This window comes from Mya arenaria, chromosome 15 (assembly GCF_026914265.1).
Source record: "Mya arenaria isolate MELC-2E11 chromosome 15, ASM2691426v1".
NCBI lineage: Eukaryota > Metazoa > Mollusca > Bivalvia > Myida > Myidae > Mya > Mya arenaria.
The window spans coordinates 48572557-48587529 of NC_069136.1; positions in this window are offsets into that span (position 1 = coordinate 48572557).

Consider the following 14973-nt stretch of genomic DNA (forward strand, 5'->3'; position numbering starts at 1 on the left):
ACAAAGCCACTGAGACAGCGTCAAAGTTTGTTATGCCTTCACCCCTCAAAGTGTTCATATATATACCGGTTAATTTTCATTGGATTAGCACCAGTGCCGCGATGTTTTATTACTTTCTTACATTTTATGTCCACTGCGACACGTGTATAATCACATTATGACTTTGTTATTATAAAACCCGAACCAGGTTAAAGGCGTCAAATATTAATGACTTTTTTCTGGAAACGTATTGGTCAAATGGCATAACAATGAAGGTCACCGACTATTTCGGTCAGTATGACATATAACTGACGTGAAACATTCGGCAGGATGGGAGTACAATAATAATAAAGTTTTCTTCTAGTTATATTATGTGTGTTATTCAGGAGCTGGTGCAGGCGCCCTTTGTAGGAATTTTACATTAAACTCTGAATAAGTTAGCAGTTAGTGTTGATCTTCTAAACGAGGAGTCGACGCCGGGCTGTGCTTGGGCCTCTTCCCAATAAAGTTCGCAATGCTTAACATCGTGAAAATCCAAGCGAAACTCCGTTTTTAGCGCAAATTTTCTTTGTATTGGCGAGCTGCTCATATTTATGATAATAAACATGGATAATGCAACAATTTATAAACTTCGAAATGGCAAATAACTAGTTTACTGAAGTAGCTGTCTAGATAGATTGGTAGTGTTCTCTGCTTGGTGCTTATCCTCATGGTTCTTTGAAGAACATGAGAACCATGTTCCTGAATATTTACATGCTTATGGAGCGTGAGTAAAGTTAGATAATTTAATGTATTTAAAAGTTGACAGGTTTCACCAGTGTTTTGTCACGCTATTTTTAGAAACGCGAAAGTAGTTCCGAGATTACACACGGTACTCGCATGATACGGAATCAGAAAACGACAGTATCATGATACGGGTTTTTCAATAAGCCATGCTGTATTTTCACTGTTGGATATGGAAAAGGAAATTGATAAGCATATAATAAAATAAAGATATTGTTAGGACATCTACCCATTTCATCAGTAACGTTTACGAAAATAAGCAGAGTAAGGCTTACGACTAAGATATCTGATTGAAACGGAGCAGCCATCATGTTTAAAGTGGCACACCTATTCAAAATCAATACATACACATGTATAACAAACATCAGTTTTGACTGGTAAACCTTTAACAACTTACTAAATAATTCATTTATGGAAACTATTAATTACTGATGACAAGAATGTAACCGTGTATTTAATAGCAGAAAGCGCAAAAATATTAAGTGATTGGTGAATGCTAAAAGATTTACTGTGGTATACTTTAGTCTCAAAAGGTAGAAATACTGTGTTTTAAGCTCATTTCTTTCAAATTCAACTCAGTATCCTTCACAAGAACCATTGTTTTCGACATTTATTTATCCTTTTTGGAATATTAAAACGATATTATTAAATGTGGTAAATCTTATATGGGAGTAAGAGTGCAAGACCAAAAATAAACACTAACTATCACATCTAAACCACGAAACGTTTTTTTTTATTTCAAGCACTTGAAAACATGTTAACACTTTAGAATATTTAAAAAGTTATGTGAAACTTTATGTACCGCCTCTGCTTGAAGTGCGAACTGCATGTATCCTTGTCCATCAATTTTTCAATAAATCAGAAGTTCCGGGTGACAAAGGCTTTTTACCATGCCTTTGAAGGTTCCAAATTGACCATATTTCCCAATCACATGCATTTCTTAAACGCATGTTTAAAATGAGACCATATTTAACGTCTTGAGTCTACAACCAATCAGAAGACAAAAAGGTATTTTGTGCTGATTAAATGCTTTCAAAGGAGCAAAGATGAATAGTATAAGTATCTTCTATGGCCGAGAGTGTAAGATAGGTTCATCCCGACCGGAGCGTATGGTGTTTTGCGGAAACGAGGTTTCATGAGGGTTGGGATGAACCTTTCTTACACGAGCGGCTATGGTAGATGCTTTTCCTTAGTTTAACAAAAATTAAGTTAAAATGTATTTTTTTCTGGAACTCTTTTGTTCGTAGTGAAAATAAATGCGTATGGATATGTGATAATTCGTGATTGTCATGGATATGCGCGCAGTGATTCAGATTGTGTTAATAGTCAAATCGGTCTTTAAATAGTTCTGGGGAGAGTAAAGCATTATTTCACGAAAGGTGAAAACCTTTTTATGGTGACAATTGAAGCGAGAAATAATTAATAAGCATTCTAAATATTGCCACAAGACAAGGTTTCGATGATGCTGCAGACGACCGTCTTCAACAAGGGAGGTAATTACAATGTGATGACCATTAAAAAGGACGTCCATACGGGTACTTGTGAGTTTAACATGTTTAAGTTAATAATACAATACGTGAAATAAAGCGTGAGGAAGGCATAACTAAAGCCTTTATATTTCTCCATAATATTTGTTTTCTTAAATATATAGCCTAAAAACTGCACTCTCACAGATATACCACTTTTACAAATTTTTTGTCTTGGAAAGAGCAAATTTTTGCATAAACATCTTCAAACCTATGATATGAGATTGCTGACAAAAAATCAGATATTTCCGTTCGAAAATTAATGGCATAAAACATCAATTTTTGATCTTAAATATAAAACTATGCGTTCTAATCATTTGTCGGCAGGCTTATATAACTGGTTTCCATGGATTTTCGCAAAATTCTCGTTCCAAGACAATAAAAAAGTTGTCAAAACGTTCAATCTGTGAGAGTGCAGCTTTAAATACATGTATCGCTATTTTTTCATGGATATTTTGATTAACGAATAATTCAACAAATGTTATCATATTTGTTCGTACATAATAAATCTTACCGATGTGTGTTTTGCTAATATCAGTAGTTTTACATTCAAGAAAAAAATGATACTTATCTTCGACCTCATTTCACATATTACATTGTCAGTATGTAAACAGAAGAGCTAGCTAGTTGTAATCTGTGTGCAGGTACTCTTATTCTCGACGAAGCAATTCTAAATTTAGCAAAATAAACAATTAAGTTTCTTGGAACGAGCCAAGTTTTGTGAAAATGCATGGAAACCAGTGTTATAAGACTGCTGACAAAAATCAGATCGCAGGTTTTCATATTTATTTTCAAAAATTATGTTTTATTCATTTTTCTTAAAGCGTTAGAAACGCTTTTAGCCATAAGTCATTAATCTTCGAACGTGAATATGAAACACTGCGGTCTGATCTTTTGTGTTTTATAGATATTTACGCAAAAATTGGCTCATTCCAAGACAAAAATATAAAAAAAAAGCTGTCAAAGCGGTAAATCTGTGAGAGTGCAGCTTTAACACATGTGTTCTAGCTTTACTATGTCATAAAGGTAAACGACTATGACCTGTAATGTTACAAGCCCCTGACACATATTCTGGAAAAAATGTTTAAAAAGAATATTGTTAAACCACGGTTCAAAATATTAACGATAACTTTCTCCATATCCTTATTGCTTGTGTTGCATCGATCGATGTAACATTCTTGTCATTTCCTTGCAAAAAACAACACCACAAAACAATTCACATATTGGCACCTTTTTCCATGCATTATCGGCTGATTTTCGGTCCGAAGTTTAGCGGTATTTAGCCCGATATTAGCACGTTCAAGCGACAATAACCGAAAATGACGAAACATTTTTTAACACATTGTCATATGGCCTTATATAAAGGGTAAACATATCAAGCACAGTATACAAGGGCAGTAATGTCAGGTGCGTCCATGCTTCCCGGTGCATTGTTTTTGGAGATAAACGTCCTCGATTCGGTGAGTATTACCACTGTTTTCTATATGTTACAACGATATTTTTTAGAAACGACCTTGTGCACCGAATGAAGAGCAATTGCTCGTTTATGAAGACGCTTGTTTTAGATCAAAATAATGTCTGTATTAAAATATCTCGTGAAAGCAATGCACGTTCTTACTAGGCTTCCCGACTCACTCAATACATTTTTTGATTCAAAACAACTATTTAATACCGTTCTCTTGCGTACAAACCCCACCCGATGCTTTGTTCTGGGCAATAACAGTATTGCTATTGTTTTCCGAATGCAGACAGCCAATTTTGGAGTTAAATCGGCTCATTTACGAAAATGCTTGCTGGTTCATTCTGTACATTTTAGAACCTAGGTTCATCCCAAATCTGGAAGATCTATGGCACACTATATTTACCCGAATAACCGGTCGTTTTGTTTTAGTTTTTCAAAAATATTAATTTTGTTAATTATTTAATTAAATAAGAGGGTGTACAGATATATAATTTATATATTCAAGGAATAAAAGATGAAACGAAAGAAGAGATCAAACCTGAATCTAAATAGACAAAAAACAAAACGTTTTAAGGTAGTCCATATAAACGACATAATAAATGAACTCTGCATACTTGATGATAAAATAAAAATAGAGGTTCTTTATATATATATTAAGGCACTATACACCAGATTGGCACCAAAAAAGGTTTTCTTTTTGTAAAGAAATTCAGGACAAGTATTTAAGGAAATGTTTTACTCTTTCATATCATTAATGTAGAAAAAAAATCGAGTTGGAGACCAGGTTGGAACCGGTGTCGCCAAAATTGCAGTCCAGTGTGGTATCCACTGTGCTACGAAGGCTTACCCTTAACGGGTGGAATATTTGAGTTATATACCTAACTTGGTTATATCACGTGATGACATCGACTAGCGAATCACGCATTACGGGAATGAATTCCACTAGGAAGACATACCTAGTATTTTTTTTTAATTGAAAAAAATACGAAAAAAACAGCGAAAAATATATTAATTTTGAACTATGTGGTACTTCGGTTAGTAAGTTTCATTGCATTGTACAAATCGATACGAAGTTTATGTCAGGTTTCGATAATTTTCTCTCTTTTTCGTTATTTCATCATACGGAGTACAGCCCCTTTAAAAATTGCTAATGTAATAATGTAAGGTAAAATTGTGGAATATTTAAAACTAACTTTTCAGGAAATAGCGATGAAAAGGAAGTAAGAATTTACCTTAAAGAGTGTGCTATATGTTTTCTCTGGAAATCGAAATAAAAAAGGAGACAACCTGCAGGAAACAGTCAACAATATGAGGTCTTAAAACTGTTTTATGTAAAGACATAACTGTCTTGACGTACTATATAACCTCCAAAAATAATGTCAGTTCTACTTTAAGTAGAGAGCCCTGTCAGAGTGTGTATACCACGTGATAAATAATGTCATAAACGCTACGTCCGAAAACAAAATTTTGCTTCGAATGAAGACTTTAAACAAAGATAACTTTCCTATTTCTTCACCATTTTAAATAAAATAAAGCGCAGTCTACGCCGCTAACGGAGCCCCGCCTTGGGTCGTTTACCAGTGTTTGATTGAGAGTTTAGTTTCTTAAAACACTTCGACAAAACTTCACAATACGGCCGTCTGACGGAGCACTGTCAAAACATTATTTTGGAAACAGGTTTGTCGAAGTGTTTGTTGAAACTAATTGCATTATCAAACTCCGGTAAAACAACGAAGGCGGGACTCCTTAGGTTGCATAGACTGTCCTTTGTTTCATTTAAAATGGTGTTGTGATTGAAAAGTTATCTTCGATTTAAGTCTTCATTTTAAGCAGAAAGATGCCTTCCGACGTAGCATATAATTATGACGTAATTTATCACGAGGTATACACACACTGCCTGAACAAAATTACCCTTCTTAGACGTGCTTTAGAACATATACATGAATTTAAAAAAAATCGTTATTTTAATGTGCCATAGATCTTCCAGATTTGGGATGAACCTAGGTTCTAAAAATGTTCAGAATGAACCAGCAAGCATTTTCGTAAATGAGCCGTTTTAACTCCAAAATTGGCTGTCTGCATTCAAAAAACAATAGCAATACTATTATTGTCCAAAACAAAGCATCGGGTGGGGTTTGTTTGCAAGAGAACGGTATTAAATAGTTGTTTTGAAGCAAAATATGCATTGAGTGAGTCGGGAAGCCTAGTAAGAACGTGCATTGTTTTCACGAGATATTTTAATACAGACATTAATTTGATCTAAAACAAGCGTCTTCGTAAACGAGCAATTGCTTATCATTCGGTGCACAAGGTCGTTTCTAAAAATTATCGTTGAAACATATAGAAAACAGTGGTAATACTTACCGAATCGAGGACGTTTTTCACTCAAAATAATGAACCGGGAAGAATGGACGCACCTGACATTACTGCCCTTGGTATAGCGTAAAATTCAAACAGTAAACCTCGTGCATATATATGAGGAGGTTAATACGTGAATTTATAACTAATGGTGAAAAATAACAATGGTAAATCATTTCAAATGGACTCATGTATTTAAGCAATATTTAGATCTAGAAATTTAAAACAATTATGAAATATCTAAAACCTCCATACAAATGGATATAGTGAAATTATTCAAGTGTGAGAAGAATAATTGATTTAGGACAAAAATATGAGACTCTTCATATTAGTAACGGAGATGACTTACTTGTTTCTACTTTCGATACGTGCGTTTTACGTTACGTCGTGCGAGCGAAACTAGGGGCAAGCGTCACTTCCGTCTGTCACCGTGAAGGTATAAATGTACATTTGGAAAACTAAAAAGGTTTGGCTGTATTTCATTTGGAAATAACTCTATTCTAGTTAATGTTTACTTATTTTCGAAGTATTTATTACAATACTTCTTGTATCGTAGGTGACTAAAACATTAAGACCAAATTTAAATCGTACGAGGGTATCACCACTTTCCCTCTTGGTAACAGTATTACCATTTAATTTTGAAACGGATTTCCGCTTAATTTTGAACTGCAATCCGGAATACCGTTGTTGGTGGCTGTTGTTTGTTTATTCCTCAAGCAAGAACGGATATTGGCTGTTTTAAGTATACGTTAATGCTTATTTTGGAGTTTTTATGTGAAATAAATTATCCACCATAACGTTTTTTTTATAATACTTACACATGAATGATAATATTAAATAATGGATGAGATTGTTTCTGTTTACGAACAAGGTACGGCCCTTCGACATTTACAAGCAGTGTTATATAAACGACGATCGAACGAAGCCCGCAGAAATAAAATTTGCATCCGACCAAAAGTGATGCATGTCACAACCTAACATAAAGGGCGTTTTTGATGGAATCTATACCGGTTCCACGAGGTGTGATCTTGTCGTAACAGTTTCAAACAAACTATCGAATGAAATTGAATATATTCAAAATTAATGGCAATATGCTAAAGCCCCGCAATGTTTTGATACCGACCACAAAACCATGCTTTTTTGGAACTTCAACGAAAACCTTCGAAACAGTTCTCCTTAACTGCCGAAACCCTTGAAACTAAAACTGAAACTAGCCTTTGGTATCAACAAAAGCGCCTATAGTGTTTCGTACAGAATGCCGTTAGGGCCATCGCCTATGAATGTGTTGATCTAAAACGCGATACTCGAAAGTACGATGATGAAAACGCGAAATCACGACACTACGATGGTGAAAACACGACAGTACGGTGATGAAAACACGACATAACGATAACGAAAACGCGATAATACGACAGTACGATGATGATAATGCGATAAACAATCGTGTTTTCACCATCGTACCGTCGCGTTTTCACCATCGTAGTTTCGTGATTTAGCGTGTTCAACATCGTAGTATCGTACTGTCGTGTTTTCTTCATCGTTCTGTCGCGTTTACATCATCGTATTATCGCATTTTCATCATCGTACTGTAGTGTTTTCATCATCGTACTATCGCGTTTTCAGCATCGTACTGTCGTGATTTCATCATCGTATTGTCGTGTTTTCATCATCGTACTATCGTCTTCCGGTGCGCATGCGCAAAGAAGAATTGACCATCCATGTAATATAATGTCGGTTTCAGGGGTGCTTGTATTAAGTCATTGAATCATGTCTTCATCTGAAACTTTTATCACGCATTTTACATTGAACTGAAATACTGTTCATTAAAAGCTAAAACAACGATTGACACAAAAAAGATTAAATAATGAATTGTCTTTATACAATAATACCAACCAGTCAAAACAGGATCTTCGAACAGTTTTCCAAATGCAATACTTCTGAGTAGTAGTAGTAGTAGTAGTAGTAGTAGTAGTAGTAGATGTCGTAGTAGTGGTGAATTGTAGTAGTGGTAGTGGTAGTCGCGGAAGAAGTAGTAGTAGTGGTGAATGGTAGTAGTGGTAGTTGTGATAGTGGTAGTGGTAGCAGAAGCAGTAGTCGCAGTAGAATCATCATTCAAAAAAGGTGCTCCTATCAGGTGTATATGAGGTGGCGTCATTTTACCTTAGGATGTGTCATTCGCTTGAACGTTGCGTTATTGTTAGTGGTTTTCTAAATGACTGGAGAGTTTACGAGACGTTTCTTAAACGCCTTTGTAATTGTCATTAAATTGGTCGTTATTATGAGCGTACATTTACGATAATGGCAGATCGTAAAATGCTATGAAGCACACCCCTGCATTCGACATTTTGAAACATGGAGGGTAAATTATTCTATGCGCATGCGCACCGGAAGGCGATAGAACGATGATGAAAACAAGATAGTACGATAATGAAAACGCGATAGTACGATGATGAAAACACGACAGTACGATGATGAAAACGCGATAATACGATGATGAAAACACGCCAGTACAATGATGAAAACGCTCTAGTACGATAATGAAAATGCGACAGTACGCTGATGAAGACGCGATAGTACGATGGTGAAAACGCGATAGTACGATGATGAAAACACGACAGTACGATAGTACGATGATGAAACGCACAATCACGAAACTACGATGTTGAAAACGCGACAGTACGATAATAAAAACACGACACTACGATAGTACGATGATGAAAACGCGATAATACGATGGTGAGAACGCGATAGTTTAATCATCATTGCACTGTCGTTTTATCGCGTTTTCGTTATCGTACTGTCGCGTTTTCGTTATCGTACTGTCGCGTTTTCACCATCGTACTGTCGTCGCGTTTTCACCATCGTACTGTCGCGTTTTCACCATCGTATTGTCGCGTTTTCACCATCGTACTGTCGTGATTTCGCGTTTTCATTATCGTACTATTGAGTATCGCGTTTCAGATCAACACATTCAACGGCATTCCGTAGATAGTTCATATTATTAATTATGGAGATATCTGTTTATATTTCAATGAACAAATGTTTTACATATGCATTCAGGCGATCAATAATACACAATTGATATTTTATCTGATACCATACGATTTCTCTTTTTAACATACGGCAATTAAAATAATTTCCCTACACATTCCCCACATAACGATTTATATCGTTGACTACATTTCATTTGATAAAAAAACGACATAGATTTGTCAGCTCCTCAGTTTTATTCAGGAACTATGCCCATGTGGGCATCAGTTTTATTACAAATATGAACAAAAAATCAACACAAAGATGACACTAAAAAAGCATACATGTATCAGAAATAAGAACACACATATTAGCATACATTTTGTTAAAACTGTGCTATTTATATAATTATACGAGTCGGATAGGAGAAGTTGTTTAATAACTACTGAACAAGGAAGGTTGACAGCAACGATATATTAAAATATTGCATTTTTTTCTCACAAAGCAGGCATTTTATGTCAATGCTTTGAAAGAGTTTTTGAAAATTAAGAATATGTCCTCTCCGTTGGGAATTTGGACGCATTTTTATATCATCATTACATGGGTACATTCGTCGATGTATTGAACTTCATCACCTGAATCATTTTTAATACACAAGTGACATATTCTTTCGTTACGTTCAATATTATTAAATTTACCTTTTTCAATAGGAAATTATGACTGCAACATCCAAAATGACAAATAGTCATAGCCAAATTCCTTGGTAAGATTTTAAACATGCAGCATTTAAAGTTAAAATATTTTTAAGAATTATAAACTACAGAAACAAATCCAGTAGTGGAACGTTTAAGAAATAAACCCCGTTTAACGGTACAGTGTCAACGCAAAAGACAAAGAACACAAAAACAAACACTCACAAACCAGGCACGTTGAAGAACAACACAAAACTCCACAAACAACACAATGCATGTATTATATATAAAACAAGGGGTGTTTATCAAGGATTGTTAGGTACCGCCTTGGAACGGTCAGTAAAATGAAAATTTACTGGGTAAAACTAATCATTTCCTTAAAGCCCTAGTTTAATCCTCCTATTATTGTCCCCCCCATTTATATGGTACACAACCTCTATGTAGTGATTGATCTTAATCTAATTGCCTAATTGTCTTATCAGATCTCTGTTTCGAGTAACATGCAGTGCAGTTTTGGAGGTTTTATTATAGAGATGGACCCTAAATGGCCCTGAGCAAATAAACAAATAAACAGGAAATTGGCCCCTACTGTTGACATCAGTGCAATTAGGAGGAGATGCACAGCAGGGGATTTTCATGCCGAACATTCCTTAAACTAGGCCTTTAAAGAATTTACTGATCCGTTCAGCATTTGAATATATTGATCCCTTGTTCTATAGATTACAATATTTTGAAAATATGCGGAGACGGAACAAATTGGTTCATCCAAAATTTTACAAATGTTACCAATGAACAATGATATGTTTTACATGTATTTCTATGAAGTTCCAGCATAATCTTTAAATAACTAAGTATTCTTATCTTTAAAAAAAAAAAACTCTGCTATTTATCAGCTGATGAATACACCTAAGTCACCAAATACCATAATATTTGGTTATGACTTTTAAACATTCATATTTGTTTTAATAATTCAGTTGAAATTAAACAACCATACTAGTATCATCAAAATCCCATACATCAGAGCTATACACAAATATAGATGTGATCATATCATCAAATAATTTAAGTTGTAGATCAATATCAAGAAACAATTACTTTGACTTTATTTAAGAATAGATTACATATCTTTGTAAGCTTGGTCACTTTTGTTTTTGTTTTACTTAACTTGGTGTTATGATTGAAACAGACACACAGGTAGATGAAGATGTCAACTAAGTCCGCTATGTTATTATTATTATAAAAATCTTGTAGATCACTACACTATCCTTTAGACAATATAAAAAAAATGGTTTTATTAGAATTGACTTCTCATTTCCACTGGTTATACACTAACAATACATGGAATTTAGAGCACACTGTAAAACAGAGGCATTACAGTGTCATCAGCTTACCACAACAGATACAGTTTGATTAGACTTTCACTGTGCTTAAAATTGAATAGACTCGTAAGCATCTTCAAGGTCATTATGATGCTTGCTCAGCCATATGTGCCACAAGTCAATTAAGAAAATGGAAAATAAGATCTGAGATAAGTTTTTTCCTTGATGCACCCCAGATGAACTTACAAAGAAATAGCCCAGCATTACTTTCAATGCAAGACGTTGCATGTTCATAAATTTAGTATACAACTTAAAAGAAAATTACTGTTTATATCATTACTATGTATTTTATTCCAGAGGGACATACGACTTACTGAGTCAAATGCCTTACGGTTCAACACATGCACTATAAGTTTTTTTATCCTTTTACAAATAGAAATCCAAAAATAATACTAATAAAGAGTAAAAACATGATCACCAGCCCGTTCCTTGAACAAGTGTTCGGATTTTCTATAGGTATGTTTAGCCTTCAGGGGCGTAGTTAGCCTTATATTCATATGAATTCATAATTGTGGTAGGGGGGTTGGAGGGCAACTTTTTGAAAACAATTGTGCAATCTGTGCGTTCTGAGGTGCTTAATTGAGTACTCAAAAATTGGACAGTTTTAGGATCATATATCAACAAATAAACCCTAAACTCGACAGATGGCTGATTGTTTTTGTCAGAATCATCTGGTTTCAGCCGCGTACTCGCGTATATGCAGCTACGCGCCTGGCTTTCTGTTTCAAATACTTGTATATTTTTCCAAAACAGCTTAACATGGTTACACCTCTGTAATTATCAGGATACTTCAAGCCCCCTTTCTATTTGGGAAGTATGGAAGTATGGAAGTATGGAAGTATGGAAGTATTATTCCTTTACATCATTCTTCGGAAATAAGACTGTTATCCAAGATAAGATTGAACAAGTTATTTATAACTTTTAGCATACTATGATTCGAGTGTTAAATATATTCATTTGAAAACATCGTCAACCATTGAATATGTCAAAAGAAACTATGTAGTTTACGTGAATAAAAATCTATTCTGTTCATGACTTATTTTAATGGATGATTGCAATAGAAGATATGAACTCATTCTCAGAGTTGAGCATATTGAGTGCTTGTCATACTGTGAACCATTGTTATAATCAAACTTATTTGATTTCTCAGTAGTTTCGTTAATTAGACTAAAATTTCCAAAAAAGAATTCAAAAGATATTTTGGAAACTGCTTTGCTTTTCTCACCAGAATATGTATTTAACATGTCACAAAATCGTAAAAATACTTCCTGACCAATCAACAGTCTATGTCTGCTCGAAGATGCATTGATCGAGTTTAGTTTAAGTGCATCATAAGGGAACAATCAGGTCAACAAACATTCGTATATGCGTCCAATAGACCATAATTGGTCGTTTTATTTATGCATTTATATGTATTAGTAGTTCTAGACTTAGGAGACCTACATTTATAGCAGAAGAATGTTGCATCTAGGTTATGATCTGCTTGTCAAGATGTCGCATAGGCAACAAGCCTAGCGGTTGAGGTCGAGTTGTACTAGGTCAACGTTTTATTGGGTTCCAATGAAAAACAACAGTTCTGGTTTCTGTCAAGCTGGTTCACAAGCAACTCAATATGAATTATTAGTAAACAAAATTGTCGCAACCTGTTTCATGGGCTAGCCTAAGGCCAGGTGATCAAACTTAAACAATACAAGACAAATGTAACGTCAATAACAAAACGAATGCACTCGTCCAGTGTTCAGTTTAACAACCTTTGTTAAGGGAACATGCGTCATAACAATAATTTAAACATCTATAGAATCATTGATTTGTCGAATGTAAACTGATAAATAACAGAACATAATTTTAAAGCAGCCTAATAAGACCTAGTTTTCATCCCCTTCATACGATCGATCAAACAGTGTCCAGATTTCACATCCATCTTTATCATAAACCAAGCTGAGATCAGTCTTGTTATACATTCCGCAGTTCGAAGAATCGTCATAGGTAAATGTGACGCAATCGCGGTACGACCTACACGCGCTGTCGCACTCGGCGAGTGACGTCAGGTTATGCTTGATTTCTATTGGTGGAAATTCGTAGCCTTTGTCACGATATAGGAGACTGTAGTGACTGCACACAAACACGGGTGGGTATTGTAACAGTCCCTCAACAACTGCAAATTAAAAAAAAACATATTGTTAACCAATACATTATATGTGTGTTAATAATATGTTTGAGGGTCAATTGTATTGGATTTTTATATTCATCTCATTAACTCATTTTGGATGTAACATATGTGCATGTAGAAAATGATAAATATTCTAACAAACCGGGTAGTCACTAATAAAAAATAAACGTATTTATCAATTAACTATAATATATTACTCAATTTGATTTGTGTTTATGACAATATCAACGTTTTCAACTTACGTGCACCATACACGGCATAAATTCTGACAATGAGGACTCCTTCCTGGGCCGCCTGACTATTGAGGCCCTGACCAAAATTCACGGGAATGCAGACGCTTGCTCCTGAGTCGTCATTTGGCCGCCACATTCGGATCATATTCTGACTAATTTGAATATCAATATCTATAGTATGATTCCAGTTCGGATAGAAAAAGGCACGCATAAAATCTTGTTAAGAGGCTTGTCGAGTTACTTGCCACGGAGGGTTCCCTACGGTCGGATTTTTCGATTTAAACCGGAACACATGACTAATCCTTTCGCTTGCATAGCTTAAATTAGTCATTTGTATACACATTCACAGAAAATATTCATTGTAATAATGTTATTTTCATGAACCATACAGTAAAAACAAAATAAGAAATTGGGCTATGATCAGCGTGACTCAGCTGGCATGAGGCGGGCGTGCGGTAGCCAATGGTATTTACAGCACAGGTTTCCAAGAATATACGTGTTGTAAGATAAACATTTCCGATGTAATAACATATTAAAATAATCATTGATTAAGAAAAAAAGGTTTTTATTGACCGTAATATTTAACCATACATACAGTCTGAAATGCTTATATGAGCGATAGAATTGTTCTACAGTCCTACTTTTAAAAGGATGAAACTTAAGGACATTTCACGTTCAAGATGATTTGATCAAATTGTTAAGAATGACGTCAATGTGCTGATGTCATACCTGTAGGCCACAATAAGGCCGCCATACGCACAGGGCATGCCCGGGTTTAGGGTGTTGGTCATTGCACTTCCAACCACGTCAAACAGGTAACCTCTGTTCGGGTTGTCATTGACCTTTACCTGCCATACGATTATAAAAAAAACTACATTAGTTATTTATCAAATGGAACTATTGCATAAATTACATCGCAATCAATTGCAGCATCTGGAATGAAATACGACAGAATGGCTGTCACGTTCAATGGAACACCTATCACACATGGTTTTGACCACAGGCGGCAGTTGCGTTTACATGACCCACCATATGGCCACACACCACCCTTAAAAAATCTGCCGTTTTTTTTCAAGACCAAAATCATTTGGAACATGATCATCTATCAAAAAACCCTAAATTTCAACCAAACATTCCAAGAAAAAAAAATCCCCAATAAATACTAATATTCTTATTAAAGCTGCACTCTCACAGATTTACCGTTTTGACAACTTCTTGCTCTTTTGTCTTGGAATGAGCAAATTTGTGCGTAAATATCTGCAAACCAGTGATAAAAGACTGCTGACAAAAGATCAGATCGCAGATTTTCATATTTCTGTTCGAAAATTAATGTTTCATGGCTAAAACCGTTACTAACGGTTTAAGAAATACCATAAAACATCAATTTTTGAACTTAAATATAAAAATCTGCGGTCCAATTT